The sequence below is a fragment of the Salvelinus fontinalis genome, chromosome 5, assembly GCF_029448725.1.
Source record: "Salvelinus fontinalis isolate EN_2023a chromosome 5, ASM2944872v1, whole genome shotgun sequence".
NCBI classification, from domain to species: domain Eukaryota; kingdom Metazoa; phylum Chordata; class Actinopteri; order Salmoniformes; family Salmonidae; genus Salvelinus; species Salvelinus fontinalis.
This window is the reverse complement of record NC_074669.1, coordinates 67,204,689-67,224,953: the sequence shown is the minus strand read 5'-3', so window position 1 is coordinate 67,224,953 and position 20,265 is coordinate 67,204,689. Positions and strand designations below refer to the sequence as shown.

Genomic DNA, 20,265 nt, shown 5'->3' with positions numbered 1-20,265 from the left:
GGGAAGGGGAGAAGAGGAGAGGGTTGGAGAAGATGAGATGGGGGGAGAAGAGGAGAGGTGGCGAAGAGAAGAGGGGGAGAAGAGGAGAGGGGGGAGAAGTGGAGAAGAGGAAAGGGAGGGAAGAGGAGAGGGGCAGAAGAGAAGAGGGGGGAGAAGAGATGGGGGAAATTGGAGAAGAGATGAGGAGAAGCAAGGGGGAGGCGAGGAGAGGGAAGAGAAGAGAGGGGGAGAAGAGGATATTGTGAGAAGAGGAGAGGGGGGGAAGAGGAGAGGGGGGAGAAGAGGAGTGGAGGGAGAATGAGAGGGGGAGAAGAGGAGAATAGAAGTGTCAAAAGAGGAGAAGAGAGGGACAGAAGTGGGGAAGGGGAGAAGAGGAGAGGATTGGAGAAGATGAGAGGGGGAGAAGAGGAGAGGGTTAGAGAAGATAAGAGGGGAAGAAGAGAAGAGAAGAGGAGAGGTGGAGAAGAGGAGAGGTGGAGAAGAGGAGAGGGGGATAGGGGAGAGGAGAGAAGAAGGGAGAAGAGGAGTTGGGGGATTATGAAATTTGACCATCTGACTTGGAAAGGTGGCATACTATGATGTTGCCATGTTGAAAGTCACTGAGCTCTTCATTAAGGCCATTCTACTGACAATGTTTGTCTATGGAGATTGCATGGCTGAGTGCTTGATTTATACATCTGTCAGGAAGGGGTGTGGCTGAAATAGAATCCACCAATTTGAAGGGGTGTCCACATACTTTTGTATATATAGCGTATGTACACATATGTGTTGTTGCACCATACCAACGATAAGCCTGTCTTCCCATCACATCATGAAAGGTCATGTTGATGTTCATTTAACCTCTGTCTCTCTCTTCCTCTGACTCCTCCCTTTCTCCTCTGTCTCTCTCTTCCTCTGACTCCTCCCTTTCTCCTCTGTCTCTCTCTTCCTCTGACTCCTCTCTTTCTCCTCTGTCTCTCTCTTTCTCCTCAGGTCGCCAGGCTCATAGCGTCAGTCCAACAGGTAGGTAGAGTATAAATCTACAGTGATTATAGCAGTTCAATATTAGTCAACTTAATTATCCCACATGGAGAAATTCATGTGTCCATACAAGCCATTCTAAAACCCAATAACAAGTAGTGTTTTATGGAACTACTAATACTTGTCAACCACAAAGCATTACTGCTGTTAGAATAACAGAATCACTGTCATTATCTGTCCTCACCACTGTGTTTTCCTCTCTGCTGTTTACAGCTGAAGACTCAGTCAGACTGGTGAATGGGACCACTTCCTGTTCTGGGACAGTGGAAGTCTTCTATGAAGGAGAGTGGTCAGGTCTATGTACTGGGAGGTGGAGAATAATGAGAGAGATTAAGGTTGTGTGTAGAGAGCTGAACTGTGGGAATGTTGTAGCTGAATCTAGAGGACCTCTGATTGAAGATGGAAGAAGAGGAGTCGCACTATTGAGATGTGATGGAAATGAGTCTTCATTTAGACAGTGTGGCTTTATAGGAGAACCTGGTGTCTGTGATGGTGGATATTATCATCATGTGATCTGTTCAGGTAAGAGACTGGTCATATTGAGAGATTTATTTGTACATTATACAATATTACCATGTATCATGTTTTATGTGTTTTTATTTCATTTAAATAGAGGGAGAGATGTCAGATGTATTTAAACATTATATTTGTGTTTGTCATATTGGTTTATGGGAGATGTTCATGGGCAGATCATTGTAGTTCAGATGGTACTGAAGTGAAGCTGCCTGATGGATGTCCAGCTGTTTATTTTCTATAAAGTGAAGTGAACTTATTCCTGTCTCCTGCCTGCATTATTCCGGCACCCTACACAGGACACTGCCCTGTGTAGGGTGCCGTCTTTCGGATGGGACGTTAAACGGGTGTCCTGACTCTCTGAGGTCATTAAAGATCCCATGGCACTTATCGTAAGAGTAGGGGTGTTAATCCCGGTGTCCTGGCTAAATTCCCAATCTGGCCCTCAAACCATCATGGTCACCTAATAATCACCAGTTTACAATTGGCTCATTCATCCCCCTCCTCTCCCCTGTAACTACTCCCCAGGTCGTTGCTGCAAATGAGAACGTGTTCTCAGTCAACTTACCTGGTAAAATAACGGTAAATAAATAAATAAATAAATTCCCAACCCGATCCTGAGTGACTAAGAACCCATTTCTACCTCTTACAGTATCAAACATAGCAAACTACAATCTTTTATCCAACATATTTGTGTTTAGTCCTTGACAGTGTCATCAACAAAACTGATTGGATGTTCAACCAACTCTTTTTCTCCAGAGTCTGTGCGGCTTGTGGATGGAGCTGGTCTCTGCTCTGGGAGAGTGGAGGTGAAGTCCAATCAGTCCTGGGCCTCAGTGTGTGAAGCTGACTTTGACCGGCAGGATGCAGAGGTAGTCTGTGGGGAGCTTGGCTGTGGGGCTCCTGCAGCTCTACAGGGGGGGCTCTATGGAGGAGGTGAGGGTCAGACCTGGGATAAAGAGTTCCAGTGTAAAGGCAAAGAGTCCCTTCTCCTGGACTGTGACACCTCAGACAGAAAACACAACACCTGCCTACCTGGTAATGCTGTTGGACTCACCTGCTCAGGTAAGAAACAGTTTGTCACTCAATCAACATTGTTTCTCACCTGGAGTGAAGAATATGAGAGACAATATAGGTGTGTTTTAGTGAGAAAATAGTAAGATTACTGTCTCTCTCTTTTCTTTTCTCAGAGCCTGATGATGTGAGGCTGGTGGGAGGAGGCAGTCGCTGTGCTGGTGGAGTGGAGCGGTACGACCAGGGAGAGTGGAGGATTGTGGGATCTTTCTCTGACGTGAAGGCTGTAGCTGCAGTAGTGTGTAGACAGCTGGGTTGTGGCTCCACTGTTTCAGTACTACCTGGATACACCACTAGAGGGTGTTTAGTTCACTGTTCTGGGTCTGAGCGCGCGCTGAGAGAGTGTACCAGAAGCTATGATCACCTTCCTGGACTCAAAGTGATCTGCTCAGGTAATGACAATATACACTATATTGCCAAATGTATGTGGACATCAGTGGATTTGGCTATTTCAGCCACACCTGTTGCTGACAGGTGTATAAACTCGAGCATGCAGCCATGCAATTTCCATAGACAAACACAGTCAGTAAAATATCCTTACTGATAATCTCAGTGACTTTAAACGTGGCACGTCTTGGAGCAACAACGGCTCAGCCGTGAAGTGGTAGACAACACAAGCTGACAGAACGGACCGCCGAGTGTTGAACCACGTAGAGCGTAAAAATAATCCTCTGTTGTAAAACTCACTGCTGAATTCCACGTACTTTTGTCCATGTATTATATCTCCTTCCTGGACTCACAGTGATCTGCTCAGGAAATATCAACATATTATAATTATATTCAACTGATTTCCTTCATTCATTCAACTTCCTCTGCACCTCTCATGATGATTGTTTAGCTTGTCAGTCTGCTGTGCAAAATAGATCACTCAGTCAAGTAGGAATCAAATACAACTTACATATCCCAGAATGCTTTTGTATTTGAGTGTTATCTCAGTGAACGTCTCTACTCACTACCACTGTCACATGTCATGTTATTGTCATATCTAAATGAGGAAAGTAGTTGAGGAGCTACGTTTTCTTTTTCTCTCCTCTTGTTCCAGATGTCCTGCTTAAGCCTGATATCAACATATGTTGTCTCAGTGACTGTAGGCCCACTACTCATGTTGCCCTGTGAGGGAGGGTGGCTGGCACTGTTACATGCTGATGTTATTGTCATATCTATAGGAAACTAGTTGAAGAGGTTTTTCTTCTTCTCTTTTATTGCTACAGAACTCCTGGTCCAGCCTGATATCTCCCTGACTGACTCAATGGGAGGGGTCTCCAAGGGCCACCAGGGGCCCGAGATGTTATGGGGACACAGCTTCACCATCACCTGCTCCACTCAGCCACAGTACCCAGGAGGCTCCTTCCTCCTCACGTTCACCGGCTCCAACATACAGCAGACCCAGCCAGCTGTCAATCACTCTGCTGCCTTCCTCTTCCCTGATGCAGATGACTCCCACCAAGGGAACTACAGCTGTGTTTATGACAATTATGTTTTCTCTCATTACTTCTCCTCTAAGAGTGAGCTCCTCTCCCTCACCATCACAGGTAACTGAACATGAACCAGACTTATAACTTTGTCATTTACAGATTTCCCACAGATCTATGTGATGATGATCAGTCCCCTCATCAAAGGTGTTTCTGTTTGCAGCCTCTCCTCTGCCAGCCTTCATCATCAGACACGTTGTAGTGCTGCTGCTCCTACTGACAGCCATCACCACCTCCTACCTGTACTACAAGGTAAAGACATTTACTCAGATGTTACAAGTCATTTAAACTAAAGGGAGAGGGTGAGGAGGAGTGGGAGGGAGAGAGAATGGAGATACTAGAGAATAAATGTCTGATTGTTGGTGCTGTGTCTCCCTAGCCCACCAGGAGGCAGAAGAGAGTGAACAGGGTGAGCAGCATGGATCTTTATGTCAATGCCATGGAGATGGTCTCTCTGAGCTCCAGAGCTGAAGCTGGACCGGGAGAGGAGAGAGCAGCCCAGGGGACGGAGTAGGAGTAGAATGAAGCTGACCCTACATGCTGATCTTAGGTCAGTTTTGTGTTTTAAATCGATGGTCAGCAGTGGACTGGTGTTTAAAATGTGGTGACAAACCTGAAGTGGTTCTAATTTTAATAACAAGTTCAGAATTAGTTTATCTTTCTAGAACCTTGGAAGAAATCTAAAAGGAGTGACTGCAACCATCATTATTCATTTAGTTCGTTTTTTTATCACCAGAGAAACATGGGGTTCTGGGTAACATGGGGTTCTGGGTAACAGGGGGTTCTGGGTATTATGGGGTTCTGGGTAACATGGGGTTCTGGGTAACATGGGGTTCTGGGTAACAAGGAGTTTTGGTAACATGGGGTTTTTGGTAACATGGGGTTCTGGGTGACATGGGGTTCTGGGTAACATGGGTTTTTGTTACCTTTACCCAGATCTGTGCCTCGACACAATCCTGTCTCAGAGCTCTACGGACAATTCCTTTGACCTCATGGCTTGGTTTTAGCTCTGACATGCACTGTAAACTGTTCCACCTGTGTAAACCTTATATAGACAGGTGTGTGCCTTTCCAAATCATGTCTAATCAATTGAATTTACCACAGGTGGACTCCAATCAAGTTGTAGAAACATCTCAAGGATGATCAATGGCATCAGGATGCATCTGAGCTCAATTTCGAGTCTCAAAGCAAAGGGTCTGAATACTTAAGTAAATACATTTGAAAACATGTCTAAAAAACTGTTTTTGGTTTGTCATTATGGGGTATTGTGTGTAGATTGATGAGGGGGAAAAGATTATTCAATTTTAGAATGAGGCTGTAATGTAACTGAATGTGGAAAAAGTGAAGGGGTCTGAATACTTAACGAATGCACTGTATTACACTGGCAGTGTTTTCTACCATTGGCAGTTTTGTACACAGTCATGTGATACGTGGTATAGAAAAGTCCAATCTTAGGAGAGTACATGGGAGGCACTATACTGTGTGTCTGCAGGTGTCTATCTGGTCTAAACCACTGATACAGGTGCCCCTCCACCCTCTGGTGGGATGGATCATGTCTACAGAGAAACCTACATTCAAATACTTTGATTTGTGTGTTTTGGGTATATGTTGTGAAATTGTTAGATATTACTGCACTGTCGGAGCTAGAACCACAAGCATTTTGCTACACCTGCAGTAACATTTGCTTAACACATGTATGTGACCAATAAAATGTGATTTGATTTGATTTGAAATAAACGTCCTATTTATCAAAGGTACTTTTGGCTGGAGCCAAAATGACTCCAAAGGATTTGAGTTTGTTAAAAATCCATATTGATACAGAAACACTAAACCATGATTTAGATGTATTAAGAACAAGTTGATTGACAAAGTCATGAAGAATTAAATTAACCACATTTTGGCTCTGATAAAAGATATGGCTCTGGGGTCAAAATGATCCATGTCAGAACTATGGTTCAATGTAAATATGTAGTGGGTCTAAAGTTTGTTTTAAATTATCACTCATTAAACACGAATCAATCAACACATGCTTCTCTTTGAACGACTTAATGTAATATTACACTTTTATGAAATAAATGAAAATAAACTTTTGGTTCCTCAACTGCGTTGCCCACTCCAGTCAGCAGATGGCGATGTGCGTCTTTTAGGTTCAGGCGATGCTGCCAGTGTGACGTATAATCTAGTGGACGGGACGCTCCTTCAACAACAACAGTTAGTCAGACACCTCGGTAGCTTTCTAGCAAACATAGCTACAACATTCACGCTCTTTACACTGTTTTGGTGTATATTAGTCGCTGTGTTTTGAACACACTTCTGTGGTATGTGCTTGTTGGCCTATTTAATTATATAATTACGTTGTTTGTCAGCTAGCTGGTTTGCTAAATTAGCTTAGAACTAGGCTAGTCGCTAATGCTAGCTAGCGAACATCCCCGACCATGAGTTCACTAAGCTACTCTCCTCCTGCTAAAAAAGAGGTCTTCTGGACGGAGAAAGAAGCTCATCTGAAAGAGAAGGATGAGGAGAAGGATGTTACAATACAAAAACAAGTAGAGGGTGAAGCTGTTACCGTGATAGAAGAAGAAAAAAACGTTTCTGTGGAAGAAAAGGAAGACTCGTTCAGAGTGAAAGAGGAGGAGGATGTTACAGTAAAAGAAGAGGAGGATGCAGTTTTTGGAGTGAAAGAGGAGGAGGGGGAGATGACTGTCACATCGAAAAAGGAGGAGAACGACGAAGAGGAGGAAACTGGACATCTGGGCCCAGTTTCCCAAAGGCATCTTAAGGCATCCTATGGTTCGGAGGTGAACTTATCCGTAAGATGGTTTTGAGAAACAGGGCCGTGATTAACATTAGTAAGTACTGTCTTAAAACCAGAGGAACAAACTGCAGTTGTTGAACTGATGTGTGGTATTAAAGGGGAAATATGCAATTGCTACATTTATATTATTTATAGCCATTGATTCTTGAAGAATATAACACATGCCTCATGAGCTTTGTTCAACTGTTGTACCCCATCAGAACCACAAACAAGCTGTTTTATGCCAATGTTTAGAAACATAGTAAACCAACACTGTATAGCCTCAACATGGTTAAAACTATAATGTTGATATCATGGATGGTCAGTCCTTGCATCCATAGGTCTGTCTATGAATTTGAGAGTAGTTACATTTCTCCAGCCCCATCCATCATCTTATGACCAAAACAGTGGTGGAATGACATCTTTGTTATTGTTTTGAACTGCAGATTGGTTGGTTGGTTGATTTGGCTTTTTTAAAGGGACAACCTGGGATTTAAACAGCAACAAAATGCCTGCCCTGAGACTTGGTTTGGTAAACCGCTGTGGGATGGGGGCTGTAGAAATGTAACCACTCTCACATTCATAAAGAAAGCTATTGTAGTAACCTTAACCCAAAACCTAGCGACCTCGTCAAGAAGTTCAGACATCTTGGCGTAACAGTTATAAAGTGTTGGCTTGACAGTCGCTGGACCAGGTTTGAGTTCAGCTCAGGACTACCCCCTGAATTCACTACACTATGAATACGAGGACTGGCCATCCATAAGGTCAAAAGGATAGTTTTAACCTAGGCTTGGGGCTGGGCGGTATACCGTATTTTACCATATACCAGTATTGATGCCCGGACTGGTTTGGTTTTTTACTTGACCTTCTATAAGGGGATTTCAATGTTTGGTTTGTTAAATGTGATGAACAACTCCGGTGGCGTATAATGCCACTTTATATAGTTTAGTCCTTGAGTCATCTCTCTCCCTCCTGTCAATAAATGTTCCACCCTCAGAGCTGCAATAGTCTCCTAGCCAGGAGGACTCAACGTCTGCTGAACTGTTTGTCACCATTTAGGAAGGACAGAGGGACAGATATTATGGGGTGTTTGTTGGTGTCAAGTAGAGACCCAATCAGCTCTTTAAAATGACCGACTAGTAGTCAAAGAATGTTTTCATTTGTATTTGTTGTCTCAGTCAGCTGCCCAGGAAAGAAGAAGGAATGGCCCTTATTCATATATGTGGCCTTAGAAATAAGGTTCATGAAATCAATACCTTGTTAACATCGGATAACATTCATATACTGGCCACCTCTGACACTCACTTAGATCATTCCTTTGATACAGCAGGAGCAATACAGGGATATAACATCTACATAAAGACAGGAATGCCAATGGGGGAGGTGTTGCTGTATATGTTGTATTGTATTTACTTTGCCACCATGGCCTTTTTTTATATTTTTATTTATATATATATTTTATTTGCCTTCACCTCCCTTATCTCACCTCACTTGCTCACATTGTATATAGACTTATTTTTCACTGTTTTATTGACTGTATGTTTGTTTTACTCCATGTGTAACTATGTGTTGTTGTATGTGTCGAACTGCTTTGCTTTATCTTGGCCAGGTCGCAATTGTAAATGAGAACGTGTTCTCAACTGGCCTACCTGGTTAAATAAAGGTGAAATAAATAAATAAATGTTCTAGGACTGTCCCTGACAGGAAAAAATCAAATACTAATATTGGTCAAACAAGAGTCGTGTTTTCTTTCTAAGCAATCGATTGGTTGAAATGTTATAATGTGTATTTTCCCATAAATAGACACACCCCATGTGTTTTAATAAAATCAACTATGTACTGAACTGATCTGATGCTTTAAGCACACTGTTTGATTAAATAATTAAGACACAAATGATCGAGGGAGCCAGAGATCAAGATAGCCTAACCAGAAGAAAAACACCTCTTCCTTAGCCTACTCCTCCCGCTGCTGCTGGCCTTCGTAAATTCTGACGTTTTGCTCCTATAGTTTCTGGTAATAGGCTACACCAGCAGTCGGCAACCTTTTCCAATTTATCTGACCGTTTCTACTGATCTGGTGCCAGTCAGGATTTTAATTTTCACATTTTACTGGAACAGTTTAATTTATAGTCGTCTTTGTATCTGAACATCATTCTGTGGTTAATCTATGTTCTATCTAAATAAAAATTATACAAATATAAAATAAATGTTTATTGCCATTGCTAACTATGTAAAAATAGGCCACATAAAGCCAGAACATTTAAACATTGCAGCCAGCAGTTAGAAAATATCCGGATAAAAAATAAGTATCCTATAAATTACAATTGACTACTTGCATGGCCTGTCTACAACAAACATGAAACATTGTATCGACTATCACCTGGGTCGGCCCAAAACGTGCGATAGCAAGCTTGCAACATTGCATAAAATATTCTGGGTCCTCAGAATTTCCCTCGCCAGTGAGTTGTACATCCACAGCTGTAAACAATTTGTGCAAGGGATTAGAAGTAATCAGGTATTTCATGACATTTGCACTGGATCAGAGCATTGCATTTGTCCCTTTCCTGCCGAGTGGTTATCGAAAGGAGGAGAGCTGGAAATATTTTACGAAAATACTTTGAGGAACTATTGTCATTAATAAGACTTTGTTTACTTGCTGTTTGAGGTGAAGAAAAAAATGACTTTGAGAAGCTCCACAGCTCATTAGTGGTGGTGCGTTAAGACAATCAGAAATACTGTCAGACATCCCCAAAAGGGCACATTTATAGGCCTACATTTGCACGCAGGCCAGGTAGACTAATCCTACTTCTATTCAGGTGTGCATCCTTACTCAACACTGACAGGAGTGTTTCATACGAAAGACAATGAATAAATTGACAAAACTGACGTATCTTGCGGGTCCGGTCTGGGTGGTCTGCCATGGACCGTTTCAATCAGTATCCGTTTGGGTCGGCATGGGGAATGATTGTATTTCCCCATCGTATGTTGTACCGAAGTTGACCGACTGAAAGGGAGCGTAACTTTATGACTATAACTACTGTTCCCTGAAGGAGGGAAACGAGGTACAACACCTGTTTGGCCCCGCCCTTTCCTGGGTCGGTGAAGAGCGGTATTAAGTTGAAGGAATAAATCCGAGCCTCACGCTCATCACCTGTGGAAGGTGGGGCTTCCAGCGAGGGGTGGATTTAATAGTATGTTGTACCTAGTTTCCCTCCATCAGGGAACATTAGTTATAGTCATAACGTCACGCTTGTCATATGATTAACTTCAACTTAAATACGGGATCTTGCTGTCGGACAGTTTGTATTCAGATCTCTGAATTGCACTCTAACTACGTAACGTTTAGTGTCTCGTATTACTCTGGGAAAACCGTTTTCATGGGCACAGAAATCCTAAATAATTTCAGAGTTTTGTAAATCCAATGGTTCTGGGTCACCTTCTGGGTGATGTTATTAGGTGAAGTTATGGGTCCTACAGTAGGTCTATGTTGTTGTTAGGTGAAGTTATGGGTCCTACAGTAGGTCTATGTTATTGTTAGGTGAAGTTATGGGTCCTACAGTAGGTCTATGTTATTGTTAGGGGAAGTTATGGGTCCTACAGTAGGTCTATGTTATTGTTAGGGGAAGTTATGGGTCCTACAGTAGGTCTATGTTGTTGTTAGGTGAAGTTCTGGGTTCTACGGTAGGTCTATGTTATTGTTAGGTGAAGTTATGGGTCCTACAGTAGGTCTATGTTATTGTTAGGGGAAGTTATGGGTCCTACAGTAGGTCTATGTTGTTGTTAGGTGAAGTTATGGGTCCTACAGTAGGTCTATGTTGTTGTTAGGTGAAGTTATGGGTCCTACAGTAGGTCTATGTTATTGGTATAACTAGCGGTTTCCACATTAGCATGGAGGAGTTTCTGCAACCAAATTGCGTGTGCATTGTCCTCGTGCGTCTATTTTAGCAAACACAGAAAGGGGCCTATATTGGTGACCAAAGGTTGCCTGGAACACCGCTTAGGGGTTCAGCAACTGTAATAACTTATTTCTAGTCTACAATCATCGATGTTACTACTAATGTGAAAACAAGACAAAATATGACTATTGTTGCTCACTTGACTGTCTTAAGACAATTGTCAAATAATTTTAACATTCATTACCAACGTCAATTGTTGTACAATATCATGGCTACGCTGTTGGCATCACCTTTTACACTGGATTTCTGCTGTTGTGGGCCTTTAACCATCTGTCTGACTTGTTGTTCACACAGGAGAGAGACGTGACTATAGTGGATCCTCTGGGGAGCCTCAACAACATCATGAAGCTAACGAGGCAGAGAAGAGTCCCTCCCGATCAGAACACCTCAAGAAACACGAGAGGAGACCAACAGGGAAGAAATCTCACTGCTGCTCTGACTGTGGGAAGAGTTACTTAAGATCAAATTCACTAAAAGTACACATGAGAATTCACACAGGAGAGAAACCTTATAGCTGTGATCAATGTGGGAAGAGTTATACTCAGTCAAGCAGCCTGGTATCACACCAGAGAAAACACACAGGAGAGACATCTTTTAGCTGTTATCAATGTGGGAAAAGTTTTACTCAGTCAAGCAACCTGGTATCACACCAGAGAACACACACAGGAGAGAAACCTTATAGTTGTGAACAATGTGGGAAGAGTTTTACTACATCCAGCCATCTGATTATACACCAGAGAACACACACAGGAAAGAAACCTTATAGCTGTGATCAATGTGGGAAGAGTTTTACTACATCTAGCCATCTGATTGTACACCAGAGAACACAGACAGGAGAGAAATCTTATAGCTGTGATCAATGTGGGAAGAGATTTATTACATCTAGCTATCTGACTATACACCAGAGAACACACCCAGGAGAGAAACCTCATTGCTGTGATCAATGTGACAAGCGATACTCTGATAAAAGATCTCTGATCAAACATCAGAAAATACATTAATGAAGGAGTTGTTTCATGATATCAATGAAATAATGTCACAATGTAGAATGTTTTAACATTGTAGTAGGAGTGTTTTAATGATGTCACAATGTATAATGTTTTAACATTGTAGTAGGAGTATTTTAATGATGTCACAATGTAGAATGTTTTAACATTGTAGTAGGAGTATTTTAATGATGTCACAATGTAGAATGTTTTAACATTGTAGTAGCAGTATTTTAATGATGTCACAATGTAGAATGTTTTAACATTGTAGTAGCAGTATTTTAATGATGTCACAATGTAGAATGTTTTAACATTGTAGTAGCAGTATTTTAATGATGTCACAATGTAGAATGTTTTAACATTGTAGTAGCAGTATTTTAATGATGTCACAATGTAGAATGTTTTAACATTGTAGAAGGAGTATTTTAATAATGTCACAATGTAGAATGTTTTAACATTGTAGAAGGAGTATTTTAATAATGTCACAATGTAGAATGTTTTAACATTGTAGTAGCAGTATTTTAATGATGTCACAATGTAGAATGTTTTAACATTGTAGTAGCAGTATTTTAATGATGTCACAATGTAGAATGTTTTAACATTGTAGTAGCAGTATTTTAATGATGTCACAATGTAGAATGTTTTAACATTGTAGTAGCAGTATTTTAATGATGTCACAATGTAGAATGTTTTACCATTGTAGTAGCAGTATTTTAATGATGTCACAATGTAGAATGTTTTAACATTGTAGTAGCAGTATTTTAATGATGTCACAATGTAGAATGTTTTAACATTGTATTAGGAGTATTTTAATGATGTCACAATGTAGAATGTTTTAACATTGTAGTAGGATTATTTTAAAAATGTCACAATGTAGAATGTTTTAACATTGTAGAAGGAGTATTTTAATAATGTCACAATGTAGAACACTAGACGTTTGCCCCCTGTTCTATTGATTTCAGCATGATATGGATATTAACCTCAGGGGAAAAATCCAGGCTATTAATCCAGTACTACGTTGCTTGTTTTAAAAAATACAAGTAATATGATTATTGTTGCAGATGTTTGTGCAGATAGTATATTTTATGTTTAGGTTTTCAATATCACAAATGGTTTCTGCATATTGGTTATTGATTTGGACACTTTAAAACTGTGCTTTGACATTGGGCTATTCCACCTAGCTAAATGTAATTGAAAAGACGTTGAAAAGAAGACTATACCCGACGTCAAATATACGTTTGGTTTTAGTTTAAAGTTTTAAATATTTATTTTCGGGTTGTTGTTAAGATGACTTGAAAACAACTTAATTTCAAAGTTCTTGCAGTCTATACACATTAACTGTTGTGGAAAATATTGAATCAAATATTTCAACAATACCTGAACCTGTGAATTCAATTAGACTTTATTACAAACAGTAACAAAGCCGAGCAATTCCATGGAAGAACTGACTCTTCATTCTTAGTACTTGGCTTTTATACAGTCTGATCCTTACATAACATTCTAACCACTAGGCTACCCTGCCGCCCCAATAATACACCATATACATGTAATATAGTCTATACAGTCTGATCCTTACATAACATTCTAACCACTAGTCTACCCTGCCGCCCCGATAATACACTAAATACATGTAATATAGTCTATACAGTCTGATCCTTACATAACATTCTCACCACTACCCTGCCGCCCCGATAATACACTAAATACATGTAATATAGCCTATACAGTCTGATCCTTACATAACATTCTAACCACTACCCTGCCACCCCAATAATACACAAAATACATGTAATATAGTCTATACAGTCTGATCCTTACATAACATTCTAACCACTAGGCTACCCTGCCGCCCCAATAATACACTAAATACATGTAATATAGTCTATACAGTCTGATCCTTACATAACATTCTCACCACTACCCTGCCGCCCCGATAATACACTAAATACATGTAATTGTCACGCCCTGGCCTTAGTATTCTTTGTTTTCTTTATTATTTTAGTTAGGTCAGGGTGTGACATGGGGAATGTTTGTGTGTTGTTGTTTTTGGGTGATTCTATGGTAAAGGGGTTGTTGGGTGTAGTATATGGGTTTGTGTTGAGTACAGGTGTCTAGCGTTGTCTATGTATGTTTAGTTGTCTAGGAGAGTCTATGGTTACCTGAATGAGTTCCCAATTAGAGACAGCTGATTTCGGTTGTCTCTGATTGGGAGCCTTATTTAGGGTAGCCATAGGCTCTCATTGGTTGTGAGTAGTTGTCTATGTCAGAACGTTTGTAGCCAGTGTGTGCACATCGTTTATTAGCTTCACGATCGTTTTTTGTTTTTGTTAGTTTGTATTAAGTGTTTCGTGTTTATTTTTCGTCGTCTTTAAAATAAAAGAAGATGGCTTATTTTCCAAATGCTGCGTTTTGGTCCGTCAATCCGCCACACGATCGTGACAGAACTACTCACCATTACAGGACCAAGCGGCATGGAAAGCGGCAACAGGACCCACCTACACAGGATTCGTGGACATGGGAGGAGATACTGGATGGTAAGGGGCCGTGGGCACAACCGGGAGAATATCGCCTTCCTCGTGAAGAGCTGGAGGCAGCTAAAGCCAAGAGGCGATATGAGGAGGCAGCACGGAGACAAGGCTGGAAGCCCGTGAGTACAACCCAAAAATTTCTTGGGGGGGGCCTTAAAGGGAGTGTGGCGAAGTCAGGTAGGAAACCTGCGCCTACTCCCTGTACTTACCGTGGAGAGCGAGAGTACGGGCAGACACCGTGTTACGCAGTAGAGCGCACGGTGTCTCCTGTACGCGTGCATAGCCCGGTTCGGTACATTTCAGCTCCACGTATCGGCCGGGCTAGACTGAGCGTTGAGCCGTATGTCATGAAGCCGGCCCAACGCATCTGGTCACCAGTGCGTCTCCTCGGGCCGGCGTACATGGCACCAGCCTTACGCATGGTGTCCCCGGTTCGCCTACATAGGCCGGTGCGGGTTATTCCACCTCCCCGCACTGGTCAGGCGACGGGGAGCATACAACCAGGTAAGGTTGGGCAGGCTCGGCGTTCAAGGGAGCCAGTACGCCTGCACGGTCCGGTATTTCCGGCGCCACCTCCCCGCCCCAACCCAGTACCACCAGTGCCTCCTCCACGCACTAGCTATATGGTGTGTGTCTCCAGCCCTTTACCACCAGTGCCTAAACCACGCACCAAGCCTCCTGTGTGTCCCCAGAGTCCTGTGCGTCCTGTTGCTGCTCCCCGCACTAGCCCTGAGATGCGTGTCCCCAGCCCGGTGCCACCAGTCCCGGCACCACGCACCAGGCCTACAGTGCGCCTCAGCCGGCAGGAGTCTGCCGTCTGCACAGCGATGACTGAACTGCCCGTCTGCCAAGCGCCATCTGAGCCATCCGTCTCCCCAGCGCCATCTGAGCCATCCGTCTCCCCAGCGCCATCTGAGCCATCCGTCTCCCCAGCGCCATCTGAGCCATCCGTCTCCCCAGCGCCATCTGAGCCATCCGTCTGCAATGAGCCTGCAAAGCCGCCCGTCTGCAATGAGCCTGCAAAGCCGCCCGTCTGCCACGAGCCCACTGAGCCGTCCGCCAGACAGGAGCCGCTAGAGCCGCAAGCCAGACAGGAGCCGCTAGAGCCGTCCGTCAGACAGGATCTGCCAGAGCCGCCAACCAGACAGGATCTGCCAGAGCCGCCAACCAGACAGGATCTGCCAGAGCCGCCAACCAGACAGGATCTGCCAGAGCCGCCCACCAGACAGGATCTGCCAGAGCCGCCAACCAGACAGGATCTGCCAGAGCCGCCAACCAGACAGGATCTGCCAGAGCCGCCAACCAGACAGGATCTGCCAGAGCCGCCAACCAGACAGGATCTGCCAGAGCCGCCAACCAGACAGGATCTGCCAGAGCCGCCAGCCAGCCATGAGCAGCCAGATCCGTCAGCCAGCCATGAGCAGCCAGATCCGTCAGCCAGCCATGAGCAGCCAGATCCGTCAGCCAGCCATGAGCAGCCAGATCCGTCAGCCAGCCATGAGCAGCCAGATCCGTCAGCCAGCCATGAGCAGCCAGATCCGTCAGCCAGCCATGAGCAGCCAGATCCGTCAGCCAGCCATGAGCAGCCAGATCCGTCAGCTAGCCATGAGCAGCCAGATCCGTCAGCTAGCCATGAGCAGCCAGATCCGTCAGCTAGCCATGAGCAGCCAGATCCGTCAGCCAGCCATGAGCAGCCAGATCCGTCAGCCAGCCATGAGCAGCCAGATCCGTCAGCCAGCCATGAGCAGCCAGATCCGTCAGCCAGCCATGAGCAGCCAGATCCGTCAGCCAGCCATGAGCAGCCAGATCCGTCAGCCAGCCATGAGCAGCCAGATCCGTCAGCCAGCCATGAGCAGCCAGATCCGTCAGCCAGCCATGAGCAGCCAGATCCGTCAGCCAGCCATGAGCAGCCAGATCCGTCAGCCAGCCATGAGCAGCCAGATCCGTCAGCCAGCCATGAGCAGCCAGATCCGTCAGCTAGCCATGGGCCATCCCTCAGTCCGGAGCTGCAGTCCCTCAGTCCGGAGCTGCAGTCCCTCAGTCCGGAGCTGCCATTCCTCAGTCCGGAGCTGCCCCTTATCCTGGTGCTGCCCCTTATCCTGGTGCTGCCCCTTATCCTGGTGCTGCCCCTTACCCTGGTGCTGCCCCTTACCCTGGTGCTGCCCCTGACCCTGGTACTGACCCTGGTACTGCCCCTTACCCTGGTACTGCCCCTTACCCTGGTACTGCCCCTTAGTCCGGAGCTGCCCCTTAGTCCAGAACTGCCCCTTAATGCAATGGGGTTAATGTGGAGGGGGGTCATTTGGAGGAAGCTAAGGAGGTGGTTAGGGACTGTGGTGACGTGGGGACCACGACCAGAGCCGGAGCCGCCACCGTGGATGGAAGCCCACCCAGACCCTCCCCTAGACTGGTTAATGGTGCGCCCGGAGTTCGCACCTTAAAGGGGGGGGTTATGTCACGCCCTGGCCTTAGTATTCTTTGTTTTCTTTATTATTTTTGTTAGGTCAGGGTGTGACATGGGGAATGTTTGTGTGTTGTTGTTTTTGGGTGATTCTATGGTAAAGGGGTTGTTGGGTGTAGTATATGGGTTTGTGTTGAGTACAGGTGTCTAGCGTTGTCTATGTATGTTTAGTTGTCTAGGAGAGTCTATGGTTACCTGAATGAGTTCCCAATTAGAGACAGCTGATTTCGGTTGTCTCTGATTGGGAGCCTTATTTAGGGTAGCCATAGGCTCTCATTGGTTGTGAGTAGTTGTCTATGTCAGAACGTTTGTAGCCAGTGTGTGCACATCGTTTATTAGCTTCACGATCGTTTGTTGTTTTTGTTAGTTTGTATTAAGTGTTTCGTGTTTATTTTTCGTCGTCTTTAAAATAAAAGAAGATGGCTTATTTTCCAAATGCTGCGTTTTGGTCCGTCAATCCGCCACACGATCGTGACAGTAATATAGCCTATACAGTCTGATCCTTACATAACATTCTAACCACTACCCTGCTGCCCCAATAATACACTAAATACATGTAATATAGCCTATATAGTCTGATCCTTACATAACATTCTAACCACTACCCTGCCACCCCAATAATACACAAAATACATGTAATATGGTCTATACAGTCTGATCCTTACATATCATTCTAACCATTACCCTGCCGCCCCAATAATACACTAAATACATGTAATATAGTCTATACAGTCTGATCCTTACATAACATTCTAACCACTAGGCTACCCTGCCACCCCAATAATACACTAAATACATGTAATATAGTCTATACAGTCTGATCCTTACATAACATTCTAACCACTAGTCTACCCTGCTGCCCCAATAATACACAAAATACATGTAATATAGTCTATACAGTCTGATCCTTACATATCATTCTAACCATTACCCTGCCGCCCCAATAATACACTAAATACATGTAATATAGTCTATACAGTCTGATCCTTACATAACATTCTAACCACTAGGCTACCCTGCCGCCCCAATAATACACTAAATACATGTAATATAGTCTATACAGTCTGATCCTTACATAACATTCTAACCACTAGGCTACCCTGCCGCCCCAATAATACACTAAATGCATGTAATATAGTCTATACAGTCTGATCCTTACATAACATTCTAACCACTAGGCTACCCTGCTGCCCCAATAATACACTAAATACATGTAATATAGTCTATACAGTCTGATCCTTACATAACATTCTAACCACTAGGCTACCCTGCCACCCCAATAATACACTAAATACATGTAATATAGTCTATACAGTCTGATCCTTACATAACATTCTAACCACTACCCTGCCACCCCAATAATACACAAAATACATGTAATATAGTCTATACAGTCTGATCCTTACATATCATTCTAACCACTACCCTGCCGCCCCAATAATACACTAAATACATGTAATATAGTCTATACAGTCTGATCCTTACATAACATTCTAACCACTAGGCTACCCTGCCGCCCCAATAATACACTAAATACATGTAATATAGTCTATACAGTCTGATCCTTACATAACATTCTAACCACTAGGCTACCCTGCCGCCCCAATAATACACTAAATGCATGTAATATAGTCTATACAGTCTGATCCTTACATAACATTCTAACCACTAGGCTACCCTGCTGCCCCAATAATACACTAAATACATGTAATATAGTCTATACAGTCTGATCCTTACATAACATTCTAACCACTAGTCTACCCTGCTGCCCCAATAATACACTAAATACATGTAATATAGTCTATACAGTCTGATCCTTACATAACATCGTCATCTACACATAACAACTAACATAAATAGGTCAGGAACGTGACATCACCAGATCAGACTGATGTTGTCTATGTATTAATAACACATGTGTGTCCAGTATCCTTCACCAGATCAGACCGATGTTGTCTATGTATTATTAACCCATGTGTGTCCAGTATCCTTCACAAGATCAGACTGATGTTGTCTATGTATTAATAACACATGTGTGTCCAGTATCCTTCACCAGATCAGATATGGCTCAGACCAGACACGTCTTGTTAGTCTCCTTGCCTCATCTACACAGATTCTACTTACGTTCTGTTTTTAACATGTCTAATAGTGACTCCATGTTGATCCAGCTTTGTTCACTCACATGGGCTCAGCCTTCATCCTGCTTACACATGTCTAGTATTTAAACTTATATCGATTGATGATGGTCAGTAGAGCTTCTGAGATGGAACTCCAGCTACTGATTGATGATGGTCAGTAGAGCTTCTGAGATGGAACTCCAGCTACTGATTGATGATGGTCAGTAGAGCTTCTGAGATGGAACTCCAGCTACTGATTGATGATGGTCAGTAGAGCTTCTGAGATGGAACTCCAGCTACTGATTGATGATGGTCAGTAGAGCTTCTGAGATGGAACTCCAGCTACTGATTGATGATGGTCAGTAGAGCTTCTGAGATGGAACTCCAGCTACTGATTGATGATGGTCAGTAGAGCTTCTGAGATGGAACTCCAGCTACTGATTGATGATGGGCAGTAGAGTTTCTGAGATGGAACTCCAGCTACTGATTGATGATGGTCAGTAGAGATCTGAGATGGAACTCCAGCTACTGATTGATGATGGGCAGTAGAGCTTCTGAGATGGAACTCCAGCTACTGATTGATGATGGTCTTGTCCTCTCTCTCGGAGCCGCGTTCCATAGAATGACTTGGTGTTTGTGTGGAGGGAGGTACCAGGGTGGAGATGGCTCGTTATGGATAATTATGAGAGGAACTTTGTTTTGGGGGCCAGACCCTGGTTTCCACACAATGACAACAGTCTTTACAGTAGATACTGTGTGCTGTAAATTATTACTTTATTTCATACCACGTCTCACCTTGTGACCCCTTCACTCTAATGTGACATATTCAAAACACTACTATCACAACCTATTTCAGTGTAAAGACTAAGATGCTGCTGTTATACTGTATATTGTTTGTGTACTCAAACAAGAAAGGAATACAAATAGAAAAATTAAAGTTTACTATTTCAACATGACTCAATACATTTCAAACAGCATACTGTAAGCACACAAACAGTAAAAATGCAAACATACAGTAAATATATTTAGCATACGCAAAGGAGGAAAAATAGTCCTATTTAAACTACTGTACTGTATGTTACATCAATTGTATGGAATAGATAAAGAAACTGTCAAAATACAGTCACATCTAAATCACAAGACAAGAAACAAATACTCCAGACAGCATCACAGGTGATATTCTCCTGGACCAGACAGCATCACAGGTGATATTCTCCTGGACCAGACAGCATCACAGGTGATATTCTCCTGGACCAGACAGCATCACAGGTGATATTCTCCTGGACCAGACAGCATTACAGGTGATATTCTCCTGGACCAGACAGCATCACAGGTGATATTATC

The 20,265-nt window shown here is 43.3% G+C and overlaps 1 pseudogene; it reads left to right on the top strand.

Moving 5' to 3' along the window:
- Window positions 1-811: 811 nt before the first annotated feature.
- LOC129856181 (scavenger receptor cysteine-rich type 1 protein M130-like) lies at window positions 812-4,802 on the top strand (annotated as a pseudogene).
- The last annotated feature ends 15,463 nt before the right edge of the window (window positions 4,803-20,265 follow it).